The 25109-nt window shown below is 44.5% G+C and overlaps 1 long non-coding RNA gene across 2 annotated transcripts in view; it reads left to right on the top strand.

Annotated features, from left to right (window-relative positions):
- LOC130362820 (uncharacterized) overlaps positions 1–25109 on the top strand; it is a 184934-nt gene that overhangs the window by 82863 nt on the left and 76962 nt on the right. The window contains exon 4 of one of the 2 annotated variants that reach the window (XR_008891585.1): positions 7003–7056. The exons of the other annotated variant lie outside the window; for it this stretch is intronic. This is a non-coding gene — a long non-coding RNA (uncharacterized LOC130362820). The remainder of the gene's footprint in view (positions 1–7002; positions 7057–25109) is intronic. 2 annotated transcript variants of the gene reach the window in all.

Here is a 25109-nt window from a genome sequence, read left to right as displayed (position 1 = left end):
ATTTTTGCCCTTGACCTGGGCCTAGTGGTAAATATGCCAGTGACTGTAACAGAAAGGCTGGAGAACGGTAAAATAATAAGTGTCTGCAGACAACAGTAAATCATGATGGAGGTCCCTTGCGAGTTTTAGGCTGCATTTTAGCAAGTGGATTTGGGGATTTGGTCAGGATTATTGGTGTCTTAAGTGCTGACAAATACAGGCAGATGCTTATCCATCATGTAATACAATTAGTAAGGTATCTGATGGGCTTCAAATTAATTCTGCAGGGAGACAATGACCCCAAACATTCAGAGACATGGACCCTACGCAAATGGTGGCGACACCAAATATCGATTTGACTTAGATTTCTGATTATTCACTTTGTATGTTCTTTAAAAATTGATACAAAATTAACTATTGACACTTATATTGTTGTAAGCATTCTTACTTTGCAGCATCTTGTCCACACCTGCCTAAAACTTTTGCACAGTTCTGTATGTGGGCCGGAGTTGGCCATTACTCTACTCAACCATTGACTCAACAAGCATAGAGCATGTTTCTCCCAATTACCAAGAGCGCTCATGGCTTCAAACTGTGTATTTTATGTAGTTATAAATATGCAAAATTAACAAAAATCTGATAATACAGTAATTCATTTTACTATAGATCTACTATTATACAAACTACAGTAGACTTGATGTGTAGTAATTTACATACCAATGCTATGCGGCTTTCATCCAAGCAGTGAGGAGGTTAGTTCTGTAGGTTTTATTTTAAATCACAGCTTTCCTCACATTCCTACAAAGAGACATTTCTGGAATAAAATAAAATTAATTTGACATCAAACCGTCTTGCAGATTTCTAAACCCTATAATGCAGACTATTTGTGTATAATATAGGCATGAAAACTGACATTTTTATCTGTGTTCCTCTGCAGTTAATTCAGTGAAGAGGCAATATATACCCATCTTGTTCAAAATCTATTAATACAAAATTGTCATAGACAGCTATATATTTAAATATATGTTCGTTTTCAGTATTTTGAATCCTCAAATGTGACAAGCTCATGATAATTTGCTGCAACATAAATAAAATGTTTTGCTTTTTTAAGTTGAGAAACGCTTCCTTTTTATATCAGACAGCAAATTATTGGAGTCCGTCATCCCACTCCATCATTTAATGCTACAAATATTGCAGTACATATTTTTCCTATAATAAGTGAACTGTAATTAATTGCCTCGCATAGTAAGATTAATTGGCTTAGGATTGTGTTTCCACAGTAATTGAATTTGGTTCTGTTCCAGATTGCGCCTATTTCCTTGTGATCCTTTCCTCTCGCAATATAATTACCCTTCATTACCGCAGATTAGCTGTTAAGGACACGTTTATTTTATTTTTAACTGTGAAATGTATTTAATACACAACCAGACATTAAACATTGAAGTTTGTTTGTCTGTATATTAGATTGAAAAATAAAAAAAATTAAAGAGTGGAAGTTTTTATCCATTTTTCAGGAGTCATGGAAGAAAAATACCCGTGGGGATTTTCAGTAAGACTATAATAATATATTGTGGAAATGATGCGAGCGTGTTTCAGATGTTTAATTATGCTAATTAATATTCAGATAAGCCACTCCAAAGAGAATAGCCTCCTGGATAATGTCAATTTTAGACTAACCCTTTGATGCCATATTTCACCCACTGGACAAATCAATGTTGCCATAGAGCTTTCACCTTAGGTAAGCCTGTTCTGTTATTATTTGGACACAACTACTATGAGATTTTAGAGAAGGATGTTAGAGAGTGATGACATTTTTAAGGTTAATGAAGCAGGTTGTCTCACTATGAAAACACGGTGTAAACTATTGAGGCATATGAATATAATAGAAAGGGTCTTTGACTTGAGATCTTTCCTGGTATGTGAGTGAAAAGATCAACTAACAAAGTGCAACTTGCATTCATGTATCATTAGGGTTGTCCATTTATCTGAATGGGCAACCTATAATACTACATATCCCTGCAGAGGAATATTTATCCAACCACAAATTCTCTTACCAACATTAGCAGTTTACTTCAGCAATCCAAACTGATTTTGCACTGAGCTGCCCTAAAAATTAGATCTGTCTGAATCTTATTTATGTATTATTATTATTATTATTATTATTTTAGGTTAATTGAAATGTACTGGAGCAAAGACTTCTGTCAAAAACTTGTCATTGTCATGTAAACTGAATTTGTTGAGCAGCGGGTATGTTGCAGTAATCCAAGCGGGAGATGATGAAGGCATGTACCAATAACTAAGTTGAGCCAAAATGGAGGACTGAGTGGATTTGAGAAATGTTTTTAAGGTTGAGGCAGCAAGAGGTGGTTATGGTATAGATGTGTGGTTTGAAAAACAGTGCAGAATGAAAGGTGACCCTAAGGCAGCACACGTGTGGGACTAGGGAGAGGGTGGAACCATTGACTGTGATTTATACATCAGGAGTGGAGCAAATTGGGGGGGGGAATAAAACATTTTTAGTTGAGTTTTAGAAAGCAGGAGGAGTGTAACACTCACGTTTCAGAAGACAGGAACTCCGGTGGATGTGGATTCGTTGGACCTGTGTGGCAAATGACTCAGACCGTACCAGGGAGCCGCTGGTTTTCACCAGAGCCCACCGCAAAGCTGGATGGGCTTGCTGCGGCAGGCTGCACCCAGGTCGCTACCCCTGGCACGGCTTGACCACCCCGGTCGGCTGAAGGGATGCGAGGCACAGGAGGGATAAGGCAGCTCATAGTCAGGATAGCAGAAGGTCAAGGCAGGCGGCACAGTAGCGTAGTCAGGACGTAGCAGGAGATAAATAGGTAGGCAGCAGAGGAGCAAAGTCAAGTCACAGAGCAAAGGATCAGATACACAGCAACACAACTCTCAGGTATGCTTTCTCTCAGGCACAAGGCAACAAAGATCCAGCAGGGAAGTGAGGAGGGTGGAGGAATTTATCAATGAGCCACAGGTGAATTACACTAATGAGCGCACTGGCCCTTTATACCTTAAAGCTCTGGCGCGCGCGTGCCATAGGGGATGGGGTAATATGCGCCGGAGCAGAGAGGCAGAGGCGAGGGCAGGAGAAGCACCAGGTGAATGACGGACTGGGGCTCGCATACTGGCACGTCCCGTGATCCGAGTCCCAGTTCCGTCGGCAGCAGTAGTTAATGGGACCATGCGCTCACGGACGTTCTGTGCAGGCGGAGCACATAACGTAACAAGGAGAAGACATAAGATATAGCTGGCACTTTGGGATCCTGGATAAAAGGCAGGTAATATTTAGAACATAGAGGTAGATTTGAATGCCATTGGCATAGAAGTGGTACTTAAAGCCATGAGGTTCTATGATCTGTCCCGGAACAAGTGTATAGATGGAGAAGAGTAGGGGCCCAACGACAGAGCATTTGAGGACTCCAACAGTAAGAGGGTGAGGTGAGTAGGTGACATGTGAGTAGGAGATGCAAAATGTGCAGTTGGTAGGGTATGAGGAGATCAAGGAGAGGGCCACCTTTATGATGCCTAAAGATAAGATAGTTTGTAGCAGAAGGGAGAGGTCAACAGTGTCAAAGGCAGAGGAAAGTTCAATGAAATAAAGCACAGAGTATTGGCGTTAGGCTTTGGCAGTTAGCAGACATTGGCCACCTTGATTAGGGCGGTTTCGATAATATAATAGCATTGAAGAAGTCCTTTTTTGCAGAAGTGGAAGAGTGCAGGCTTGAAAGGAAAATTGTCATCCTGTTCACCCACACTAAACCCAATACACTGTGTTATAGTGTGGGTGAACAGGAGTCCAATGAGGAGTCACTGGCTGAAATACGTACCTGCGGTCCGGAGATATATCCTCCAGAAGATCCTCTTCTATCTTTACTGAATTGCATGCTAGAGGCTGACCCGATTGACTAAATTTGCATAATCATTGTGGCTGGTCACGTGAGTGCTCAGTTGGTGCATGCACTTACAAGGCCAGCGACTCCACGTCACTAGGACGTGGAGTCACAGACAATGAATCTTCAAATTGTGTTGGTGGGGCTTGCCTCCAGCATGCAATTCAAAGAAGATAGAAGCAGATTTCTGGACTGAAGGTACTTATTAGTTCAAGCAGTGACCCCCTCATTGAACTCCTGCTCACTCACACTATAACCCAGTGTATTGTTTTTTTTTGTTGGTTAACAGGATGACCGTTTTCCTTTGAAGGTGAGGAGTGCATGCTTTATGGTCTGAAGTTTTCTGTTGAATGTGTTTTCTTCCAAAAGCTCTTGAAGCTTTCCTCAGTTGTTTTGTAAGATTGGTGTGCTAGGGCTATCTATTGATATGTCAAGTTTTCTTGTGTGCGAGAGGGGAGACTGAGTCCAGATTGAAGCAACAGTGGTGTTATAGAACATATTAGCTGTGTCTGTATCGTGAAGAACAGAAATGGTGGAGTGTGGTAGAAGAGATACTGAGAGTGTGTCATTGTTGAGACACTTGAGGTTCCTACAAGGCCCGGCTGGGTTCTTCTAGCCTGGAGGGGTGGGGGGCAGTTGATGAGAAGAGAGAAGACAAGTAAGGGGATAATGTGGCTATGTGGTTGGAGAGGTTAGATATGAAACAGAAGCAGGTGAGGATAGGGTTGAATGTGTGACCCTCTTTGTGAGTGGCCATGGAGGACCAATAAGAGAGGCCAAAGATTGAGATTATGGTTTGGCTGATAATCCTTAGTAGTTTCAAGGTTGATTAAGGGATTTAGCATTGATTTATGGATAGCTTAAAGAGCATACTCTTTTTCTGCTGAAGAAGATCTACTTTACATACTTTTTTTCCCCAAGAAGTAGTATGGCATGGTGTATAAAACGCCAAACGCCAACTTGGTGATATACTCAAGTGGACGCATTACTCCTTTAACCTACATACCTTCCAGAATTTCCATGAAAGTCTATAGAAAAATTCCTATAGAAAAATTCCAGTCATATTGATTGTTACACAACTATTGTAGAAACAGATTTGAATAAGGAATGTCTGAATTGTAGTCAATATAACCATGGTCCAATTCATAAAGGCTAATGTTATTCTGTAACTGGGATGTGACCTATTGGTACTATACTTCACAGTCACAAATAAAAGTACGTATGATGCTTTTTTGTACTCAGCTACCTGATGTTGGATGATGATGTATACGCTGTATGGAATACATGAAATAAAGCCTGCATAGCCTGTCATTCATGTGAGCTGAGGCTTTTCAGATGAATAATGCATTGGCCTTCATCAGGATTATGAGTAGGTGGTACTGCTGCTAACACTCCAATATTTTATAAATGGTAAATAAACTGTTTTTCAGTAATAATTTCTATTTTAGCTATTTTCAGTCACTGGCCTTTGGTGTAAGTATAAATGTGTGGTTAGAGTAAGTACATTTATTATCTTAAAAATGTAAAGTACTTATATATTTATTTTGTATATTAAAGAGTTTCTGTTGTGGAATTGTCAAATATTGTGGCCATTATCTTTCTGTGTCTAGATCAGTGTCTCCCTACCAGTGTGCCTCCTGCTGTGCGAAACTACAATTCCCAGCATGCCCAGACACCTGAAGGGCATGACCCATTGTATGTGGTAATACGTTTGGGTTATTTTTACTAATCCAGGTAATTCTGAGAGCAACGTCTCTTCCTTCTGGAAAAGTGCTACTTTGCATATTTTTTATGCGCATGCATTTTGGTTATTTCCTAAACCCCTTAAGGACCCATTTTCACCTTAAGGACTCAAAACTATTTTCGTTTTTGCACTTTGGTTTTTTCCTCCTCACCTTCTAAAAATCGTAACGTGCTCAATTTTGCACCTACCAATTGTATTTTGCACCAATTGTATTTTGTAATGACATTACTTATTTTATAACATAATCTGCGGTGAAACAAAAAAAAAATATTTGTGGGGTGAAATGAAAAAAAAAAAAAGAAGCCCCATTTTGCAACTTTTGGGGCTTCCGTTACTACGCAGTGCACTTTTTGAGAAAAAAAAAAACGTATCTTTATTCTGTAGGTCCATACGGTTACTTTAAAAAAAAAAAATAATAACTACATGCACCAAAATTGGTACAGTAGAATCTCCCAATAGCGGGCACTCACGAGGAATGAAAAAGTGTCCACTATTTAGAGATATCCCCTATTGGGAAAAAAGGCTCAAAAATCTTCCTGAATGATGAAATACTGTACTGCACTCACTACAGAGTGTTATTACCTAGAGAACACAATAAAAAGCAATATTACAGTAAAATCTCCCAGTACAGTTTAATTTCCCCTTATAACTCCTCTGTATCATTTCATCCCCCCTTTTATACCCCGCCATCTTATTACTCCCTTGCATTTTGCCAAATTACACTCCCATTACCCTCTGTGCCACATTATTTCCCCTTGATCTCCCCGTGCCATTTCATTCCCCTTTATTACCCTCCGTGTAAATTCATCACCCCCCCTCTTTATGAAGTGGCACATGGGGGTGAAGGGGGAACAAATTGACACGGGGGGGGGGGTAAAGAAGGGGGTGATGAATTTACATTTATCACCCCTTTAACAGGGAAATTAAGGGAGAATGAAATAGCAAAGGGGGTGATGAAGGGGGGGGGGTGATTTGGCTCAGGGAGAATAAAGTGGCACAGGGGGATCAGTGAAGCAGGGAGGTGAATGATGTGGCCGGCAGACATACAGAAGCAAGAGACCACTGTTTAACCCCTTAACAACCTGGGGTTTTTCTGTTTTTGCACTTTGGTTTTTCCTCCTTACCTTTAAAAATTCATAACTCTTTCAATTGTGCACCTAAGAATCCATATGGTGGCTTATTCTTTGTGCCACCAATTCTACTTTGTAATGACATCAGTAATTTTATCCAAAAATCTACGGCAAAATTATTATGCGACAAAATAAAAAAATAACAAACATTTTGTAACTTTTGGGGGCTTTCATTTCAAACTTTTATTAGGGGAGGGGTTGAATGATCTCTATTAACTTTTTTTTCCACTTTTTTTTGCAGTGTTATAGCCCCCATATGGGGCTGTACCCCCTTGACGGCGGCCCTGTGTACAAGGTAGGGCCGGAATATAAGCCTGGTTTTCCCCTATTGGGAGTGTTTTGTCTCTTAATGGGAGTGTTTTGTCCCCTATTGGGTGTGTCCACGTCCGCGTACGGGGCTATACCAGGTCTCATTTTTTGCGCCATGGTCTGTAGTTTTTATCGGTACCATTTTTGTTTTGATGGTACTTTTTGATCGCTTTTTATTAATATTTTATGTTATATGAAGTGACCAAAAATGCACAATTTTGGACTTTGGTATCTTTTTACGTGTACACCATCAACAGTGCAGTTTATATTTTAATAGTTTGGACATTTACGCACATGGCGGTACCATATATATATTTTTTTTTAATTACATTATTTTATTTCAAAAAGAGGAAAATAGAGGTGATTCAAACATTTATTCTCTCTCTCTCTCTTTTTTTATTTTTATTTTTTAACACTGTTTACTTTTTTTTTAGGACAATACCACGCAATCTTTTGATTGCATACACAGATCAGTGCTATGCCATACCAGGCTTGGAGCAGTAGATCGACGATCAGATGAGGAGGCTGATCGGGACATTGCGATTCTGTCGTGAAAGTCCCGATCAGCTCCGCTGAGCTGCCAGGATAGTTTTACCTTCACTTTAGAAGCCGATGCCCAGCATTAACCCTTGAGACGCAGCAATCAAAGTTGATTGTGGCGTCTAAAGGGTTAATGCCGGGCATCGGGACGATCTGCGGTGCCTGGCTTTAACCCTGGGTACTGACTTCTGATAGCAGTCGGGACCCATGGGGTTTAAAGTGTTCTCCGCTCGCGAGAACACTTTAAACCCCGGTAATGGGACTCAGGACATACAGGTATGCCCTAAGTCCTTAAGGTGTTAAAGGGGTACGTACTCTGGAGGAGAAAAAATATTTGAAACCAACTTAGACCAGAAAATTATACAGATTTGTGAATTACTTCATTTTAAAAATCCTAATCCTTCCAGTACTCATCAGCTGCTGTATGCTCCAGAGGAAGTTGTGTAGTTCTTTCCAGTCTGACCACAGTGCTCTCTGCTGACACCTCTGTCCATGTTAGGAACTGTCCAGAGCAGGAGAGGTTTGATATAGGGATTTGCTCCTGCTCTGGACAGTTCCTGACAACGACAGTGGTGTCAGCAGAGAGCACTGTGGTCAGACTGGAAAGAACTTCACAACCTACTCTGGAACATCCAGAAGCTGATAAGTACTGGAAGGCTTGAGATTTTTAAATATAAGTAATTTACAAATCTGTATAACTTTCTGACACCAGTTGATTTGAAAACATTTCCTTTTCTCCGGAGTACCCTTTTAAAGGAGGAACTTGACCCTTTCAGTCTCACAACAAAGGCCTCTCTTATAGCCAACCAGCACCCTGCTCTGTACTGAGGGTCAAGAACTCCAAAACAGCTGTCTACACATGGGTATTGCTTTCCTCTGAAAGATATTATGGATTGGCTAATAATCTCAATATGTGTTTCAAGGCTCTACAAAAGGCTGAGCATTGCAGAGATGTTCCTCCAATAGGTGGCACCAGAGGGTAAGCTCTCTTCCTTCTAGAGGAGGGCTATTTTGTGTAAGACTTAAAGGGGTACTCTGCTCCAAAGATAGGGGATAAGATGTCTGATTGTGGGGGTCCTGCCGCTGTGTACCCCGGCATTCTCGATTGTTGCACCCCAGGCATCCTGTGGATGGAGCAAACTTTGCTCCATGCCAGATGACTGGCAATGCAGGGCGGAGGCTCGTGACGTCATGGCCATCACGCCCCCCTCCCATAGACTTGTATTGAGGGGACGTGGCCGTGACATCATGAGCCTCCGTCCGGGTGCAGCACGGAGACTGCGGGGGTCCCAGCGGCGGGACCCCCCCGATCAGACATCTTATCCCCAATCCTTTGGATAATGGATAAGATATATAGGGGCAGAGTACCCCTTTAAGCATTGGAATACAGGGAAACTACCTCCAACAGGTTGGGACGGTAAACATCTTCTCTTCCTTCTGGAGGAAAGCTACCTTCACATGCCTCTTAACATCAAGAACAATGCCAACTTCCTATGATCCAAGGTAAGTCAGAGTAAGGGGCATGGGCAAGAAAAATTCTGTTGCTGTAAAATAGAAGCCAGAGCTTTTTTTCTAATCTCAGATAACCACTTCTGATAACTTATAACTTCCTGTTATAAATAGCAAGCTTCTAGTGCAATGTTTCTTAACCAGGGTACCATCAGCTGTTGCAAAACTACTACTCCCATAATGCCTAGTTTTTCCCTTTATGTACCATAAGTTGTGCACAGTTCAATTTATTACTATACTTTTTGCAGCTGCAGTACTAAATGTCTTGTTCGCAATGTAGCCTGCCTACTGGAGCAAATCTTACATAATATTTCCTTCCCTATTTTTCCTAATATCCTTTGGCAAAAATGTACCAGTCAACTCCGCCATCTGTGTGATATTCTACTGTAACTGTCCATTCATGTCCTATGGCTATACTCCATGCTGGCTGCGTAGTGAATGTCCCGGTTTAGTTGTCACCAGTGGACCATATATCTCCTCCAGCTGCCTTCATCCATCTGTTGTCTTTCCTTTCTGCATATTAGATTATATATATATATTTAAAATATCGGTTAACATATTCCAATAGTGTTTGTTTTGTGTAGAGGACATAATAAGTCTTTCATGCTACGTGCTGTAGCATTCGCATTGGCTAAGGAGTTGACCAAGGTGGTGAAACATTTCAGTCTCATGCACAATGCATCATTGACCCTCGCATTTTTGTCCTTGGCCTGGCACATCCACTTAAGGGGGAAATGATCCGTCACAAGATGAAACTTCCTGCCCAACAGATAATAGCGGAGACTCGAGTGCCCACTTAATGGCCAGGCACTCTCTCTCCACTATTCTATACCTGGTCTCTGGCTTCCTTTCACCCGGGCTGGTGTACCCGGTACGTCAGCTCCCCTACCTTTTCAATCACTTCGTAGAGACCCTGCCACCTAGCCAGAAATTTACTATGGACCGTTGGTACCAGAACCAGAAGCTGATCTCCCGGGTTAAAATTCCGAACCCGTGCCTGGTGATTATAAACTCTGCTTTGAGCTCGCTGAGCTGCCTCAATATGTTCCCTAACCAAGGGCAACACTGTTTCCATCCGTTCCTGCAACTGAGTGACATACTCAACTACACTTTTGTGTGGCGTGGGCTGTTGTGCCAACGCCTCTTTAGCTATGTATAACAGAACACGTGGATGTCTGCCGTATAGCAGTTCAAAGGGCGAGAAACCAGTTGAAGCCTGGGGCACTTCTCGCACTGCAAACATTAGATAGGGCAGCAAAAGATCCCAATTTTTCCCATCTCTAGCCACCACCGGCTTTAACATATTTTTTAACGTTTGGTTAAACCTTTCTTCCAGGCCGTCCATCTGCGGGTGGTAGACGGAGGTCCGTAGCTGTAACTTACTGAGCTCTTTCATTACCTTTGACATAAATGGGGTGCCCTGGTCAGTCAATACCTCTTTAGGTAAGCCCACTCGAGAAAACAACTCCATTAGCTCCTTAGCTATAAGTTTGGCCGAGGTATGTTGCAGAGGCAGCGCCTCGGGATACTGAGTCGTATAGTCCAGGACTACCAAGATGTGTTGGTGCCCCCTAGCGGATTTTGGCAATGGGCCATCCAGATCCATAGCGATCCGCTCAAATGGGACCTCGATAATTGGAAGAGGGACCAGGGGACTACGGTAATGTGGCTGGGGGCTAGTGATTTGGCAGGTTGGGGCGAGATTCACAATACCTTTCGACCTCTTTGTACATACAGGGCCAGTAAAAGCGCTGCAAAATTCGGTCCTGCGTCTACTGCTGGCCCAGGTGCCCCCCTAGAACATGCTGAGTGGTTAACTCTAACACCAGGCTCCCATATCCTTTAGGCACCATCAATTGTTCCACATTCTCACCCCAAATTTGGTTTACCCGGTACAGCATCCCTTGGTGGACCACAAAACAGGGGTATACAGTCTCAGCTCCCTGCTGTTGTGCACCTTCAACAATTAAAACATTTTCCCAGGCCCGAGATAGAGTCAGGTCCTCGTGCTGTGCTGTACCAAATTTTTCTCCTGTAACATTGAGGTCTGCCAACTCTGGCCCTGACAGCAGATCCTCCACATCTCCTACCATTACCCTCAGTGGAGACGACACCTCCTCCTTCTCCATCGTAGTGGTAGTCACCCCAAATGCCTTTGTTTCTGACTCAAGTTCCCAGGGTTCCAGGGTCACCCCTGAGTAGGGCCAGTCTATTGGGGACACCCCTGCCTCGCAGGTCTGGGGAACTCTTGTCTGGGGCCACAGAGACACGAACCCTGTAAAGTCTCTCCCAACTATTTACTCATATGGCAACATTGTGGCAACAGCCACCTCATGAGTCCAGCAACCAGTTGCTGTTGACAAAGTCACCAAGGCAATTGGATAGTCTTTCAAGTCCCCGTGTATACACAGTACTCCAGCCTGTTGTCCCGTGTACTCTGTGGGCAGCACAAGGTTTGACCTCACTAAAGTCACCATGCTACCTGAATCAATCAGGTCCACCACGACAGAATCTCCCACCCTCACCTGGCAGAGATGATCATAGTCCACTGCCCTGGGAACACCTGTGGCACACAGTCTCTGGGCATACAGGGACAGGCAGAGTGTGTAGTTGGTGTCCATACGTTCTTCCTGCTGGGGACAATTAGCCCTAACATGTTCCGTTTGCTGACACCCCCAACACAGCAACGGGCGGGGTCTTTGGGAAACACCTCCTGGGGACTTTTAGGGCTTTCTAGCCACCTGGGCAAGGGTAGGGACCGCCTGGGTTTCACTGCCCCCCTCCTGCAGTTTCATGGTGGCCTCGAACTTCTCCACCAGGTCCACCATCCCAAGGGCGTTGGCAGGGGTTACCTGGCCAATCCAGCTTTGGAGGGAATGTGGCAAAGCCCTCCAGAACACATCGGCCAGGAGAGGGTCCAGCATAGCGTAGGGACTTAGTACCTCTGGCTGCAGCCATTTTTGCAGGCAGTGCAACAGGTCATAATACTGTGGCCTGGCAGGCTCAGCTGGCTTGTATTCCCCCTGATGAACCCGCTGTGCCAAGACCAACACATTCAGCCCCAGTCTTGCCAAGATCTCACCTTTGACAACCTCATAGTCAACAGTCTGGTCGTCGGGTAAGTCGAAGTAAGCCTGCTAGGGTCCCGATGACAGGAACGGAGCAATGACCTTGGCCCACTGTTCTCGGGGTAACTTCTCCCTCATGGCCACTTTCTTGAAGACCGCCAGGCAGGTCTTGACGTCATCCGAGGGGGTTATCTTGGGGATCGCCAACCATACAGCTTTCCGGGCGTCAGGGGCGTTCCGGGTCGTCACTGCCGCTTGTAGCACCATTTCATGCTGCAGTAACAGCTGGTTGGTTACCTGCTGGTGCTTGTTGGACTCCATTAGTCCTTTTATAACAGCCTCCATTTTGGCAACACTGCACTGGTACACTTGTTGACAGGATCGTTGCCCCAAGCAACAACTCCAACGGGTTATCCCAGGCTCTTAGCAGCAGCGTGCTGCAACACAATTGCTGACCTCACTGCGATGCCCGCATCCTCCACCAAATGTGATGACTCACTCTTGCAAATAGGTGTGGTTGCAGTATAGAGGCAAGAAAACAGTACTTTTCAAATCAAAGTTCAGTGTTTTATTCACACTTGTCACACTAATCAGTCTTTAAATGCAGAACCAAAGAAAACATAACAAAAGTCCACCTGTAATCCTTAGGTGTATGTTCACATGCCATGCAGCATCAAGCAAGTCTTTTCCAGGCCTCCAGGCAGACTGTTTACCAGCTTCCAAACTTGGGAACTTGGGAAAACACAGGGAAGAACTCCACATACAGCTCTCTCTGGCAGTGTGAGCTGCAACTAGTAAATCCCCCTCAGCTGGTGAAACAGGCTGCCTTTAAGGCCAACAAAAGGTGGCCTGGATTGTGGGAAATGACCCCCACCCTGCACTTGTTCATTCCCAGTAAGAGCCATCCTGGATTGGCCTTCCAGCCATACTAGGGCCACAGTGTCTGACTGCATCGCAGTACAGACACTGAATAATATATATAAATATATATATATATATATATATATATATATATATATACACACACACACACACACACACACATATATATATATATGTATATATATATATATATATATGTGAAAGTAGATAAAGTTTCCGGCTCTATCCTTGGTCTGGATCCCAAGCAAGGAGAGGGTGTGGACCTCACCCAGAACAATGGAAATGAAGAAAGCAAACTCCAGCTCGGCTCTGGTAAATGCGGCTTTATTCACATCAACGAGGCAACAGGTACAGAGAGGAAGTGACGCGTTTCGGCCAGGTGCTGGCCTTAGTCGTAATATATATATATATGTGTGTGTATATATATATATATATATATATTGTGAGAAGGTGAAAGGTATCGTGATGGATAGATGATATGTGTCACCAAGGCTCCTGGCTTTGGTGAAGTAAGAGCCGGTATTTTACCAGCTGAGGGGGATTTGCTAGTTGCAGCTCACACTGCCAGAGAGAGCTGAGAGTGGAGTTCTTCCCTATGTTTGCTCCAAGTTTGGAAGCTGGTGAGCAGTCTGCCTGGAGGCCTGGAAAAGACTCAGGTGTGAAAAAACACCTCAGGATTACAAGTGGACTTTTGTTACGTTTTCCTTTGTTCTGCATTTAAAGACTGTTTGCTGTGTGACAAGTGTAAATAAAACACTGAACTTGGATTTGGAAATTTTGGACCTGTCTTGTGTCTTCCAGAAACAGCTCCCCACTTATTCATTGGTTGTATTTAGCATGGCAGCTCAACTCCATTTAAATGGGGCTTAGCTGCGATACCACTCATGACCTGTAGACCAGACAGATGTGGTGCTGGTTTTGGAAAACACAGATATGTTTTTGTAATTCTGTATAACTCCTCTAATCTGAGCAGCGGCATACTGTGGCTTGAGAACTCCACTTGTTCCCTTAGGCTAGGTTCACATTACAGAATTTTGAGTGGAATTTCAAAGTGGAATTCCACTGGGAAATTCCACTGCAGCAGAATCCATTGATGGCAATGAAATTGTGCTGCGCAGTGCTTGCTAATGGAATTTCCTCCGCTGAAATTCTGTCGCCAAATGAATGATCACGCTCATTCAGGCGGAATCCACGCCACAGATATTGTCGTTTATGGTGATGACAATGTCTTCGCAGTCCTCACACCAACTAATTCAGTTGCCACTGGGTGCACTTGGGATCCAGAGCTTCCTCAGTGTAAACCTAGCTTTGAAAGCACCCTGATAAAGATTGGCAGATTGCTTTAAAAGTGCTTTGTCTGATCATAGAGAGACCTATGAGGCTTTTCTTCTGACATTAAAGGGGTATTCCAACCTCTAACACTGATCCCGTACCCACTGGGACCCCCTGCAATCATAGAACTGGTACAGCAGTTGGACCTGGACACTAGTTGGCACTGAGTATCTGGTTATCTGTCTCTGTGTGGTTAATATTAGGATACCTTACAGCATTATTTATTTGCACTTTGGCTTCTTCTCACACTTCAAAAACACACACATATATATATATATATATATATATATATATATATATATATATAGTCATGGATTGTAGTAACACATGTTTTGCTGTTCACATGTTTATTCCCTTTGTGTGTATTGGAATTAACCCCTTAAGGACCGGAGGTTTTTCCGTTTTTGCATTTTCGTTTTTTGCTCCTTGCCTTTAAAAAATCATAACTCTTTCAAATTTACACCTAAAAATCCATATGATGGCTTATTTTTTGTGCCACCAATTCTACTTTGTAATGACGTCAGTCATTTTGCCCAAAAATCTATGGTGAAGCGGGAAAAAAAATCATTGTGCGACAAAATTGAAAAAAAAAACGCTGTTTTGTAACTTTTGGGGGCTTCCGTTTCTACATAGTACATTTTTCGGTAAAAATGACACCTGATATGTATTCTGTAGGTCCATACGATTAAAATGATACCCTACTTATATAGGTTTGATTTTGTCGGACTTCTGGAAAAAATCATAACTGCATGCAGGAAAATTAATACGTTTAAAATTGTCATCTTCTGACCCCTATAACTTTTTTATTTTTCCGTGTATGGGGCGGTATGAGGGCTCATTTTTTGCGCCGTGATCTGAAGTTTTTAACGGTACCATTTTTGTATTGATAGGACTTATTGATCACTTTTTATTCATTTTTAAATGATATAAAAAGTGACCAAAAATGCACTATTTTGGACTTTGGAATTTTTTTGCGCGCACGCCATTGACCGAGCGGTTTAATTAATGATATATTTTTATAATTCGGACATTTCTGCACGCGGTGATACCACATATGTTTATTTTTATTTACACTGTGTTTTTTTTTTTATTGGAAAAGGGGGGTGATTCAAACTTTTAATAGGGGAGGAGTTAAATGATCTTTATTCACTTTTTTTTTTCACTTTTTTTTTGCAGTGTTATAGGTCCCATAGGGACCTATAACACTGCACACACTGATCTTCTATGTTGATCACTGGTTTCTCATAAGAAACCAGTGATCAACGATTCTGCCGGATGACTGCTCATGCCTGGATCTCAGGCACTGAGCAGTCATTCGGCGATCGGACAGCGAGGAGGCAGGAAGGACCCTCCCGCTGTCCTGTCAGCTGTTCGGGATGCCGCGATTAGCTGCGGCTATCCCGAACAGCCCGACTGAGCTAGCCGGGAACTTTCACTTTCACTTTTAGCCGCGCGGCTCAGCTTTGAGCGCGCGGCTAAAGGGTTAATAGCGTGCGGCGCCGCGATCGGCGCTGCGCGCTATTAGAGGCGGGTCCCGGCTTCACTATGACGCCGGGCCCGCCATGATATGACGCGGGGTTACTGTGTAACCCCGCGTTATATCAGAAGAGCAGGACCAAGGACGTACCGGTACGTCCTTGGTCCTTAAGGGGTTAAACCAAAAAAGGGAGGAAAAAAAGCTAATTGGACATAATGTCACACCAAACTCCAAAAATGGGAAAAAATTATTGGCACCCTTAACTTAATATTTGGTTGCACACCCATTGGAAAAACTAACTGAAATCAGTTGCTTCCTATAACCATCAATAAGCTTCTTAAACCTCTCAGCCAGAACGTTGGACCACTCTTCCTTTGCAAACTGCTCCAGGTCTCTCTTATTAGAAGGGCGCCTTTTCCCAACAGCAATTTTAAGATCTCTCCACAGGTGTTCAATGGGATTTAGATCTGGACTCATTGCTGGCCACTTCAGAAATCTCCAGCCCTTAACCCCTTCAGGACCAAGCCCATTTTGGCCTTAAGGACCGGAGCGTTTTTTGCACATCTGACCACTGTCACTTTAAACATTAATAACTCTGGAATGCTTTTAGTTATCATTCTGATTCTGAGATTGTTTTTTCGGGACATATTCTACTTTAACATAGTGGTAACATTTTGTGGTAACTTGCATCCTTTCTTGGTGAAAAATCCCAAAATTTCATGAAAAAATTGTAAATTTTGCATTTTTCAAACTTTGAAGCTCTCTGCTTGTAAGGAAAATGGATATTCCAATTTTTTTTATTATTCACATATACAATATGTCTACTTTATGTTTGCATCATAAAATTTATGAGTTTTTACTTTTGGAAGACACCAGAGGGCTTCAAAGTTCAGCAGCAATTTTCCAATTTTTCACAAAATTTTCTAACTCGCTATTTTTCAGAGACCAGTTCAGGTTTGAAGTGGATTTGAAGGGTCTTCATATTAGAAATACCCCATGAAAGACCCCATTATAAAAACTACACCCCCCCAAAGTATTCAAAATGACATTCAGTCAGTGTTTTAACCCTTTAGGTGTTTCACAGAAATAGCAGCAATCTGAAGGAGAAAATTCAAAATCTTCATTTTTTACACTCGCATGTTCTTGTAGACCCAATTTTTGAATTTTTGCAAAAGGTAAAAGGAGAAAATTTTTACTTGTATTTGTAGCCCAATTTCTCTTGAGTAAGCACATACCTCATATGTCTATGTTAATTGTTCGGCGGGCGCAGTAGAGGGCTCAGAAGTGAAGGAGCGACAAGGGGATTTTGGAGAGAACATTTTTCTGAAATGGTTTTTGGGGGGCATGTCACCTTTAGGAAGCCCCTAGGGTGTCAAACCAGCAAAAAAATAACACATGGCATACCATTTTGGAAACTATACCCCTTGGGGAACATAACAAGGGGTAAAGTGAACCTTAATACCCCACAGGGGTTTCATGACTTTTGCAAATGTAAAAAAAAAAAAATTACCTAAAATGCTTGTTTTCCCAAAAATTTCACATTTTTGAAAAGGGTAATAGCAGAAAATGCCCCCCAAAATTTTAAGCCCAATTTCTCCCGATTCAGAAAACACCCCATATGGGGGTAAAAAGTGCTCTGTTGGCGCACTACAGGTCTCAGAAGAGAAGGAGTCACATTTTGGCTTTTTGGAAGCAAATTTTGCTCTGGGGGCATGCCGCATTTAGGAAGCCCCTATGGTGCCAGGACAGCAAAAAAAAAACACATGGCATACCATTTTGGAAACTAGACCCCTTGGGGAACATAACAAGGGGTAAAGTGAACCTTAATACCCCACAGGGGTTTCATGACTTTTGCAAATGTAAAAAAAAAAAAAAAAAAAATTTTTACCTAAAATGCTTGTTTTCCCAAAAATTTTACTTTTTTGAAAAGGGTAATAGCAGAAAATACCCCCCAAAATTTGAGGCCCAATTTCTCCTGGTTCAGAAAACACCCCATATGGGGGTAAAAAGTGCTCTGTTGGCGCACTACAGGTCTCAGAAGAGAAGGAGTCACATTTTGGCTTTTTGGAAGCAAATTTTGCTCTGGGGGCATGCCGCATTTAGGAAGCCCCTATGGTGCCAGGACAGCAAAAAAAAAAAAACATGGCATACCATTTTGGAAACTAGACCCCTTGGGGAACATAACAAGGGGTAAAGTGAACCTCAATACCCCACAGGGGTTTCATGACTTTTCCCCTCGGGGAACTTAACAGTGTTACAGTGAGTTCTTACACCTCACAGGTTTTTTGAAAAGTGGGCCTAAATTGAAAAATTAGATTTTTTTACACTAAAATGCTGGGGTTACCCAATTTTTAACATTTTCACAAGGGGTAATATGAGGAATTGGGTTACAAATTTTGGAGGGCTTTTTCCCCTGACTATAAAATACATCCACATATGGGGTAACGTGCTGGACGGGCGCACAACAAGGCTCAGAAGTCACTTTGTATTTGTGGCCTATGGCATATCAGTAGCTGACGGTTACATACATTCCGAGGAAAATACAAAAATGAAACACCCACATGTGACACCATTACAGAAAGTACCCACCCTGAGAAATGGGTATAGAGGTAAAGAGGACATTTCTAACGCACAGGTGTTTCCTATATTTATTTTCCAGGAATGGATGAAGGGTAGCTTTTGAAAATTGCAATTTTCAACCTATGCTCTGCTTCATCTTTTTGGGAACAACTAACATGTGACTCTGAATTGTCGCCTGGAAATACGACAGAGCTCAGCGAGAACTCTTCGCATTTGAGGCGGATGTTTGTTACGGACCTAACAGTTACATACATTCAGAGGAAAATACAAGAAAGGAACATCCATATGTGAGATTATTACAAACAGTACACCCCCTAGGGAAGGTGTATAGGGTGAAGTGGAGATTTGGAACAGATGGGTGTTCCCTTCATTTATTTTCCAGGAATGGATGAAGTGTACTATGGGGGGAAGAAAATTGCAATTTTAGAACTGATATGCCAATTATTTTCCCAGAATGATGACCCAGAGTACAGCCAAAAGTAAAAAGGATGCCCGCCCCAAACCCTATACTCTGAACCATCATTTTGGGAAGGGGATGTGTGGGGCCGTCCCTATTCTGTTACCTCAAATGCACAACCCGCTCAGGTGGGGAGAGAGAGCGTTGCGCATTTGAGGCAACTGCAAACCTCCAATGCTGTTGACTCTGTGTCCCATGACCCATTTTTTAGGGGGAAGAAAAAAAAAAGATATTGGGGGTATTGAGAAAAAGTTTTTTTGTTTTTTTTGGGGGGGGTTTGGTATAAAATTTGGAAGACAATGTACCCTGGACTGGTACATTGGAGTCGAATTGTGGGTAATGAAAATTAGGGCAAATGACGGAAAATTTAGTACTCCATGGAAGTGTGATACTCCCTGAAGCAGCCTATGCAGAGGCCCGGATGATCGGGGCAAGTGTCGCATTGAGTGGTGGTGTCCTTCCGAATCCCCCTCTTGCGACACACTCTGCATTTCTTCTGAGATCGTCCCTTCTTTCCAGTGTGGGGGATCCCACCTGGAAAGTGTTGACCGGGGACGATCCGGGGACCTGAAATTCCAGAGGTGCTCTGACCCGCTCTTTGGCGGTCACCATAGATGAGGGCCTTTAGAACTTCCTCTTGGAACTCCAGGTATGTCCCTGTGTTGCCAGCGTTCTTGTACAGTACAAAAGAGTTGTACATGGCAACCTGTACCATGTAGACCGCAACTTTTTTGTACCATATCTTTGTTTTCCGCATGGCATTATATGGCTTGAGGACTTGATCAGAAAGATCAACTCCCCCCCATATACCGATTGTAGTCCAGAATACAATCGGGCTTGAGGACCGGTCCCACGGTACCTCGCACAGGGACAGGGGTGCTGCCATTCCCATGAATTGTGGTGAGCATAAGGACATCCCTCTTGTCCTTATACCGGACCAACAACAGGTTCTCATGGGAAAAGGCACGGGACTCACCCGGGGGATAGGAGTCTGCAGGGGATAGGAAGGAAGGCCTCTTTGATTCTTCCGGACTGTCCCACAAGCGAGCGTGGATCTGGCGGCGAGGGATGTGAAGAAAGGGATACTAGTATAAAAGTTAAAGGTGGTAACCTTTATCTAGCAATGGGTGCAAAAGGCCCCAAACGATTTTCCCGCTAACACCCAGAGTGGGGGAACAATCTGGGGGTTCAATGCAGGAATCTCGTCCCTCATACACCATAAACTTGCAAGTGTACCCGGAGGTACTCTCGCAAAGTTTATACATCTTCACGCCATACCGCGCTCGCTTGGTAGGGATGTATTGCCGGAAGCTGAGTCTCCCCTTAAAGCTGATGAGCGACTCATCAATAGCGACCTCCCTTCCAGGGACATAGGCCTCCCAAAATCTGGCCCCGAAGTGATTGATGACCGGCCTGATTTTATACAGGCGGTCATACGCGGGATCAGTTCGGGGGGGACATGCCGCATTATCAGCATAATGCAAACATCTCCGAATGGCCTCGAACCGGGAACGTGCCATGGCCATACTGTAGAGGGGTGTCTGGTAAAAGACGTCCCCACTCCAATATTGCCTGACACTGGGTTTTTTAACTAGACCCATATGCAGCATGAGGCCCCAAAAGGTCCTCATTTCGGCTGCATCGACTGGAGTCCAGCCGCAGGGTCTAGCTAAAAGTGAGCCCGGGTTAGCGGCGACGAACTGTTGGGTGTACAGATTCGTCTGTGTAACCATTAGATTAACAAAGTCGTCACTGAAAAAATGACCGAAAAAGTCCTTTTCAGTGAACCCGGCGATGTTAATCTTGATTCCTGAGTCTCCAACAAACTCAGGAATCACGGGCTCGTGGTCCGCTGGCTCAGCCCAGACAAGTTCTCCGGTACGAGGTACCAGTGACCTTGGCAGGGGGGCTTCACTAGTATGAGCGCCAGGGGGACTCATACTAGCATGGGGCACAGGGTCAAGGGCAGAGGAGGTTTGCGGCACCGCACGGCGGCGTCTCCGCCGCCTTGGTGGCTCATCATCAGAAATAGATGATAAGGAGGACGATGAAATAAGGAAGGTGGGGTCTTCATCGTCCTCTGAGCCGCTCTCGGTGTCGGAGGCAATTATGGCATATGCCTCCTCCGCCGAAAACGCTCTGCGGGCCATTTCCCTACTCTAATGGGGATACGGCGGTGGGTGTGTGGGGGGGGAAACTTTATTGGTGTGTGTGCTGCGTGTGGTGTGGTGCGATATTACCTCCCTAACCCGCCCTAGCCTAACCTAACTAAACTAACCCGCCCTAACAGAAAAAATATAAAATAAAAAGGGGACTTTTAAAAAAAAAAGGGAGACTTCTAGCACAAAAAAAACCCTGCGCCAAAAAAAATAAGCGTTTATCTAATCAGTGGTGTGCGCACTGATTAGCGCTTGTGGCGGCAGGGGGCGCAGAAGTCAGAGGGGGGGTCCGGCCACTCAGCCCAGAACAGTGGCTGGTGGCTTGTACTCAGACCCCCACACAAAAAACCCCAAAAATAAAATAAAAAAACGCTTAACCCCGGAAAAAACGCACCCGCCTGAACAAAAAATCAGTGATAAATCACCGACAGCGGTGGGACAGGCTGCACACATAGGTACGGTCCGTCCAAACAGTACACGCCTGCTACTGGTGGCACGGACCGCCTATGGGTGCAAAAAAAAATATGCGTTAACCGAAAAAAGTGCCTTTACCACAAAAAAACGCTGATCAGTGATAAATCACTGACAGCGGTGAGGCACGCCGCACACACAGGTAAGGTCCGGCCACACAGTACACGCCTGCTACTGGTGGCACGGACCGCCTATGGGTGCAAAAAAAGCGCTAGAAAACGCGTAAAAAAGCGCCAGCACCACAAAAAAAAAACGCTGATCAGTACTACGGGACTGATCAGCGGCGGGTGGGCTTTAACAAACGGTGGCGGACCGCTCTTTTATAACTAAGAGGGTCCGCACACACGCTTAGGGAAAAAAGAAAAGCAGGGCCGGGGTCACGCAGCTAAAGGTGCTACGGACCCACGGACACCCACTGAGGTACGCCGGGGTCACGCAGGGCCGGGGTCACGCAGCTAAAGGTGCTACGGACCCACGGACACCCACTGAGGTACGCCGAAGAAGAAAAAAAAAAACTTTTTTTTTTTAACCCTAACCTGTCCCTACCTAAATCTAAAGCTATCCCTGGGGATTTCTGTGCCAAGGGGCACTTTTTTTTTACTGAGGGGATGGTGGGCAGCACGGGGCTCCGTCCTGCACACCAGATCTGAGTGGAATGGCGGGCAGAACGGAGCAACGTGCTCCTAGCCCCCACCATCCCCTCCCATTACACTGATTGGTGTGGCCACTTTGGCCACCCAATCACAACTGTACTGAGGGGGGTGGCCACAATGCCAGCCCCCAGTACAGCAAGGATGGTGATTGGTGGTGTATACTACACCACCAGTCACCATCTATATCCGGGTCACAGGGTCACACGTGACCCTGAGGACCCGGAACCGCTGCAGAACGCCGGTTAGTAGTTACCGGCGTCCTGCAGCAATCGCCGGTATAGGAGGTCCTCCTGACCTCCTCCGGCACACTGCCGGGATGTCTGCTGATAGAAATCAGCAGACATCCGGCTCCGATCCCCGCCCGGCGAGCGGCGGGGAACGGAATCGCAGCGCATCGCTCATCTAAATTGATGAGCGATGTGCTGCGATCGCTGACATGGGGGGACATAATGACCCCCCTGGGCGATATGCCGGGATGCCTGCTGAACGATTTCAGCAGGCATCCGGCTCCGGCGCCCCTCCGGCTAGCGGTGGGGGCCGGATTTCCCACGGGCGTATGGATACGCCCTCGGTCCTTAAGGACTCGGAATGCAGGGCGTATCCATACGCCCTATGTCCTGAAGAGGTTAATTGCCATCCATTTCTGGGTGCTTTTTGACATATGTTTGGGTTCATTGTCCTGCTTGAAAACCCACGATCTTGAGCGCAAACTCAGCTTTCTGACACTGGGCTGTACAGTACTATCCAAAATCTGTTGGTAATTCTCAGATGTCATGATGCCTTGCACGCATTCAAGGCACCTACCACTAGAGGCAGCAAAACAACCCCAAAACATAATTGAACCTCCACCATATTTACCTATAGGTACTGTGTTATTTTCTTTGTCGGCCTCATTCCGTTTTTGGCAAACAGTAGAATGATGTGCTTTACCAAAAAGCTCTTTCTTGATCTCATCTGTTCACAAGATGTTTTCCCAGAAAGATTTTGGCTTACTCAAGTTCATTTTGGCAAAATGTAGTCTTAATTTTTTTAAGTCTCTGTGTCAGCAGTGGGGTCCTCCTGGGTCTCCTGCCATGGGGTTTCATTTCATTTAAATGTCAATGGATAGTTCACGCTGACACTGATGCTCCCTGAGCCTGCAGGACAGCTTGAATATGTTTGGAACTTGTTTGGGGCTGCTTATCCACCATCCGGACTATCCTGCGTTGGCACATTATATCAATCTTTGCCCAGGGAGATTAGATACAGTGCCATGGGTTGCAAATGTAACACTCACATTTTAGAAGACAGGAACTCTGGTGGATGTGGATCCGCTGGACCTGTGTGGCAGATGACTCAGACCGTACCAGGGAGCGGAGTCTAAGGTTGCCGCTGGTTTTCACCAGAACCCGCCGCAAAGCGGGATGGACTTGCTGCGGGTGGCGGCACCAAGGTCGCTACCCCTGGCACTGCTTGACCACACAGGCGGCTGAGGAGATGCACAGGAGGGATAAGGCAGCTCTTAGTAAGGATAGCAGAAGGTCAAGGCAGGCGTCACAGTAGCGAGGACCAAGCTTTTAACAGGGGATCTTGAAGAGGATGTATTTGGATGAAAGCCACACCATGTCACCAGGAGAGAAGGACCAAGGAGGTCTTCTAATTTTATCAGCTTGTGCCTTCATACGTGAAGAAGCCTGGGATAACGACTGTCGGGTTTGTTGCCAGATTGTGGAGAAGTCATGGACCAGCTCATCAACAGCAGGCACTCCGGAGGAAACTGGGAGAGGAAGAGGAGAACGGAGATTGAGTCCACAGACAACAAAAAAGGAAGACGACCTCGTGGACTCGGAATCCTTATGATTATAAGAGAATTCAGCCCAGGGAAGAAGGTCGACCCAATCGTCTTGGCGAGATGAAACAAAATGCCTAAGATAAGTCTCAAGGATTTGATTAACCCTCTCCACCTGACCGTTGGACTGAGGGTGGTAGGCTGAGGAGAAGTCCAGCTTGATGTCCAGATGGTTACAAAGGGCTCGCCAGAACTTAGAGACAGACTGCACACCACGATCAGAAATGGTATGCTGAGGAAGACCATGTAAACGAAAGACATGCAGCAAGAAGTACTTTGACAGCTGTGGAACAGAAGGAAGACCTGGTAGAGGAATGAAATGAGCCATCTTGGAAAACCGATCTACAACGACCCAAATGACAATGTTATTATGACATGGTGGCAAATCGGTAATGAAATCCATGGCAATATTGGACCAGGGAGTCTCCAGAATTGGTAAAGGCTGTAAGAGTCCTCCAGATCTCTGTTGAGGGGTTTTGTCACAGGCACAAGTTTCACAGGAAAGAACAAAATCAGAAACATCAAGTTCAAGATGGGGCCACCAATAATGCCGGGAGATTAGAAGTAGAGTCTTGCTTATTCCAGGATGTCCTGCTCTCAAGAAAGAATGACCCCATTTCAGTACCTTGCGTCTCAATCTGGCAGGCACAAAGTATTTTCCTGGAGGAACTTGCTGAATTTCAGCAGGAGCGGCAGGAATCAAACGGCCAGGAGGAATAATATGCCTAGGCGTGGAGTCCAAACCAATTACGTCAGAGGAGAGAGCATCTGCTCTGATGTTCTTGTCTGCTGGACGGAAGTGGATGAAGAAGTTGAACCTAGAAAAGAACAGTGACCACCTTGCCTGGTGGAGGTTCAAACACTGAGCAGACTAAAGGTATAGAAGATTCTTATGGTCAGAGTAGATGCTGACTGGATGAGAAGAACCTTCCAATAAATGTCGCCATTCCTCCAAAGCTAGCTTGATAGCGAGGAGTTCACAATCTTCAATGGAGTAATTCCTCTCAGCAGGAGAGAATGTCTTGGAGAGGAACCCACAAGTAACAGTCTTTCCCTTGGTATTTTTCTGAGTAAGAACGGCAC

The sequence above is a fragment of the Hyla sarda genome, chromosome 3, assembly GCF_029499605.1.
Source record: "Hyla sarda isolate aHylSar1 chromosome 3, aHylSar1.hap1, whole genome shotgun sequence".
Classification (NCBI taxonomy): domain Eukaryota; kingdom Metazoa; phylum Chordata; class Amphibia; order Anura; family Hylidae; genus Hyla; species Hyla sarda.
Note: the sequence above shows the minus strand (reverse complement) of the source record. Positions and strands in the feature narration are given on the sequence as shown.